The sequence below is a fragment of the Odocoileus virginianus genome, chromosome 17 (assembly GCF_023699985.2).
Source record: "Odocoileus virginianus isolate 20LAN1187 ecotype Illinois chromosome 17, Ovbor_1.2, whole genome shotgun sequence".
Taxonomy (NCBI): domain Eukaryota; kingdom Metazoa; phylum Chordata; class Mammalia; order Artiodactyla; family Cervidae; genus Odocoileus; species Odocoileus virginianus.
Window position 1 is genome coordinate 11,818,845 of NC_069690.1, and position 5,538 is coordinate 11,824,382.

Genomic DNA, 5,538 nt, shown 5'->3' on the forward strand with positions numbered 1-5,538 from the left:
AAGATGATGCTGTGAAAGTGCTGCACTCAATATACCAGCAAATCTGGAAAACTCAGCAGTGGCCACAGGACTGGAAAGGTCAGTTTTCATTCCAATCCCAAAGCAAGGCAATGCCAAAGAATGTTCAAACTACCGTACAATTGCACTCATCTCACATGCTAGCAAAGTGATGCTCAAAATTCTCTAAGCCAGGCTTCAAGAGTACATAAACCATGAACTTCCAGATGTTGAAGCTGGATTTAGAAAAGGCAGAGGAACGAGAGATCAAATTGCAAACATCTGCTGGATCATAGAAAGAGCAAGAGAGTTCCAGAAAAACATCTACTTTTGCTTTACTGACTATGCCAAAGCCTTTGACTGTGTGGATCACAACAAACTGTGGAAAATTCTTAAAGAGACAGGAATACCAGACCACCTCACCTGCCTCCTGAGAAATCTGTATGCAGGTCAAGAAGCAGCCATTAGAAATGGACATGGAACAACAAACTGGTTCCAAATCAAGTACATCAACGCTGTATATTGTCACCCTGCTTATTCAACTTACATGCAGAGTACATCATGCAAAATGCCGGACATCCAGCACAAGCTGGAATCAAATTTGCTGAGTGAAATATCAATAACCTCAGATACCCAGATGACATGACCCTTATGGCAGTAAGCGAAGAAGTAAAGAGCCTCTTGATGAAAGTGAAAGAGGAGAGTGAAAAAGTTGACTTAAAACTGAACATTGAGAAAACCAAGACCATGGAATCTGGTCCCATCACTTCATGGCAAACAGATGGGGAAACAATGGAAAGAGTGAGAGACTTTAGTTTTTCGGGCTCCAAAATCACTGCAGATGGTGACTGCAGCAATGAAATTAAAAGACGCTTGCTCCTTGGAAGAAAAGCTGTGACCAACCTAGACAGCATATTAAAAAGCAGAGACATTACCAACAAAGGTCCGAAGAATTGATGCTTTTGAACTGTGGTATTGGAGAAGGCTCTTAAGAGTCCCTTCGACTGCAGGAAGATCCAACCAGTCCATCCTAAAGGAAATCACTCCTGAATATTCATTGGAAGGACTGATGCTGAAGCTGAAACTCCAATACTTTGGCCACCTGATTCGAAGAACTGACTCATTGGAAAATATCCTGATGCTAGGAAAGATTGAAGGCGGGAGGAGAAGGAGACAACAGAGGATGAGACGGTGGATGGTATCACCAACTCAATGGACGTGAGTTTGAGTAAACTCCGGGACTGGTGATGGACAGGGAGGCCTGGTGAGCTGCAGCAGTCCATGGGGTCACAAAGAGTTGGACACGACTGAGCAACTGAACTGACTGACAGAAAGTGCGTGGGAAGCATAGTAGATTATAACAAGCAGGAGAAACCATGTTGTAAAGGCCTTGATGCTGATGTGGTTGCAAAACACAGTTTTCATTACATACACACTGATCTGAGACCTTTTAAACAAATTTGCACTTGCTGTAACAACTTTCTCTCTTTCAAATACCCAATCGACTTCGGCTGAAATTTCTCTTGGTGCTGCACTGTGGACCTTACCTCAAGCCCTAGAGGAATGCAGGCGGAAACCAGGCTTCAAGTGCTTCAAAAAGTTCACAGGGAAAAAAAAAAGGAACCAGGCAGGAGGTGGAGGGAAACAGCAGAACCGTGGAAAGGGAGGAGGAGTGCATGCCAGAGGAAAGAGCCTGCTCAGCGTGGCTGGGAGAACAGAGGAGAGGAGGATCCAGAGAGAAAGGGGGCTGGTGGCGGCACCTAAACCCTTTGGGGGCCCCTTTGAGGGCAGGCATCTGCAGCTCTTCATAGAAGGATCCTCTGCCCTGGTGCCTAAGCCCCAGCCCTCACTGGGGTTTATAGAGAGGAGGCCTTCATGTTGAACCTTGCGGGGAGCGTCCCCAGGATGGATCAGGAGACGCCTGTCGTCAGCAGGGCAGCTCTGGCCCCTAGTCCAGGGCCATCGTCTTCACTGACACCACAGAAAACAATGTTGCTCTGCTTCCTGCAGGACTGTGTGGCTCGGGTGGGTCCCTCAACTCCTCTGGCCTCAGTTTCCTTGTGAATCATGAAGGGTTTGCCCGAGGTCAGTAGTTCTTCAGCTTTTACTTTGAAACAACACTGGAGCAGAACACTTTCGGCCAACTGCATTTTACCTGCAGGCCCTATATATCACTAAAGCAGGTGAGGTTGGAGGTGCTCAGGTGGAAGTGACGGTCAAGGATAGGGACCGTCCTGCTCAAGGACGGTTGAGCAACTTTTGAGAGCTCTGGACCAGATGTTCCACAAGGCCCCATGGATACTAAAGCATTCAGGAAGTCCATCATGGGGAATTCCCTGGTGGTCCAGAGGCTCGGACTCGTGCTTTCACTGCCTCAGCCCTGGGTTCAGTCTCTGGTTGGGGAACTGTGCAAACCAGACTGCACAGCCAGAGAAAGGAAAGAAACAAAGAAAACCGATCATGATGCAGTGCTGATCCCCAGAGAATGGTCCGCAGCAACAGTGCTGTCAAACCCAAGTTCCGGAGCCTGGCACTGAGGCTAAACAAACCAAAACATCGGAGTTGGAGTTTGGAGCAGAGAGAGAGTTCAGTCGCTCAGTCATGTCCGACTCTTTGCAACCCCATGGACTGCAGCACACCAGGCCTCCCTGTCCATCACCAACTCCCGGAGCTTACTCAAACTCATGTCCATTGAGTCTGTGATGCCATCCAACCATCTCATCCTCTGTCGTCCCCTTCTCCTCCCACCTTCAATCTTTCCTAGCATCGGGGTCTTTTCCAGTGAGTCAGTTCTTTGCATCAGGTGGCCAAAGTATTGGAGTTTCAGCTTCAGCATCAGTCCTTCCAATGAATATTCAGGGCTGATTTCCTTTTGGAGCAGAGAAAGTTTTATTGATAGGATGGCAACCGAGAAGATGGGAGGGTAGGTTTGTCTCATATCTACTTTACTGGCTGATCTGAGCCTGAGGTTTTTAGGGATAAAAAGGGGGGGGTCTCGGGGTGAGTGATCATCTTGTATCAGTCCTCTGATTGGTGCCTGGTGAGGTAACATGGTGAAGTTTCACAAGAAAACACCAACCACCTGTTTCCAAGCAGCCTGGGGTCTTTGTGCTTGTGGTCAGCATGAAGTCACCTTCCCCCACCGGATGTGGGTCTCAGTTTCTGCAGAACAACTCCAAGGTGTGAGTCAGATTTTCATGTATAATTGTGACTCTGTTCATGTGCTCAGTCGTGTCCAACTCTGCAACCCCTGGACTGTAGCCCACCAGGCTTCTCTGCCCATGGGGATTCTCTAGGCAAGAATACTGGAGTGGGTTGCCATTTCCTGCTCCAGGGGATCTTCCTGACCCAGGGATCTAACCTGAGTCTCCAGCATTGGCAGGTGGATTCTTTACCGCTGAGCCACCTGGGGATCCCATGTGTGATTAGGACTCTGTTTAATAGCTAAACTATTATTTCCTGATCGCTTTCCCTCTGCTTCTGCGTTCCCTCAGTTCCCTAATTAGTAACTGCTTGAATCTGCTCTTAACTCAGGGAAGGCCTGAGACCACAGCCTTTTTCTATTGGGTTGAACAAGATTTTTGTTTGGGTTTTTCTGTTACCTCAACTTTTTGGCCAAGCCAACACAAACAAGAAATGAGAGGGTGGTGGGGCTGGGGGCATGGAGAATTCCCTGGCAGACCAGTGGTTAGGACTCTGAGCTTTTACTGAGGCCTGGGTTCAATCCCTGGTTGGGAACTAAGGTACCACAGTGGCATGGCACAACCAAAAAAGAAAAAGAAACAGGGTGCTTTTGCACCCACGAGGGCCCCATAGGGTCCCGCTCAATTTCAACAGGAGAACATTCTCCTTTGTCTGCTGGAAATGACTGTGCCAGCAGAGTGGGCCTCTCCAAAGCCATTTTGCTTCTCTCCGTACATCTGGGCAGGGAGGGAGAGCCAGCCAACCAGGCTGAAGGCCAGGCAGCTTCCCTCCCCTGCAGAGACCCCTGGAGCAGGCGGGGGCAGGGCACCTGTCAGACCCAGCCCCGGGGCCTTGGCCTCTCGTGCCACCTGGAGAACGTCCCAGCTGCCACTCCCTGTTTGCAGAGCTCCCAGTGGCTTGGAGCTGCAAATAAACATCGTCTCACTTTGGGAGAGATGGGAAAGGGCGAGGACAGTTTATCACTCATCCATCAAATGTTTATTGAGTTCCTGCATGCGTGCATACTCAGTCGTGTCCAACTCTCTGCGACCCCATGGACTATAACCCACTGGGTTTCTCTGTCCATGGGATTCTCCAGGCAAGAGTACTGGAGTGGGTTGGCATTTCCTACTCCAAGCAATGTTCCTGACCCAACGATTGAATCTGAGTCTCTTGTGTCTCCTGCATTGACAGGCAGATTCTTTACCATGGCGCCACCTGGGAAGCCCTATTAAGAACCTACTCTGTGGCATAAAAGATAGTCCTCTGCTTGGAATCAGGAGAGAAGTTGAAGAAAGCACTGAGCCACGGAATGGACAGGTACTGTTGCCAGACCCCAAGCTATGCCTGTTTTGTTCATTATTTATTGCTCACCACAGCTCTGTTAGGGATGCACTATCATCTTTTTATAAATGAGGAACCACAATCAGTGAGATTACAGTATCATGACAATCACTGAATCAGAAACTGAACGTGAACTGCTCTCACAACTGATAACACTTATGCAAATGCAAAGTATTTTTGTTCTGTAAGGAGGTAAGGAGAGGAAGTAGGTGTCCTACAAGCAACCCCTCTTCCTGGAAGATGGAAAACTTTTAGGAGCTAACAGACACACAGTGACTCTTGAGGGAGACCGACGTCCTAGCTTTGTTCTCGTCACCTCTGGTGGCCCAGGGACTTTAGGAGCCAGACAGATGGAGGAAGCGGTGTAGAAGGGGCTGTGGGACCAGGGAGGGGGAAAGGATGGACTCTGGGGCGGGTCAAGGCCACGAGCTCCAAACTGGACTTCGGAGCGTCTGATAGGATCTTATCAGGGATTTAGCAGGGATGTGATGGTGTCAGAGGCAGGATGGGAAAGACCAGGATTGAGTGATCTAGTTTCAGGAAGGCAGCCGCCAGCCACGGAAGCCATGAGAATCCCATGTTCCCCATGGGCCCCCTGCCAGACGGGCTACCTGAGAGGCCGACCCACCAAGGACAATGCCTCCTCCTCCCTTCAGCTGGGGCCTTTTCCTTCCTGGCCTTTCCTGGGAAGAGAGGAAAAACAATCGAGCCTGACCGTTTACACCCAGGTATTTGCACCCACAAGCCTGGGCTTCTAAACCGAACACCACATGTCCATCCGGCCACCACCGCGGGCCAATCGCGCAGCAGGCAGACTCTGCAGCTGCCTTCTATTCGATTCTGATTGTGCTGAGTCCCAGCGTGGCAGCCCATTGTCTTTCTCTCCAGGGTTTATGGGCCCAACTTTGGTTTTCTCATCTCTCCACTATGATGATGAAGACACGTCAAGCCTCAATCCAGAACTCATATATATCAGGACTTCCCTGGTAGTCCAGTGGCTAAAACTCCATGCTC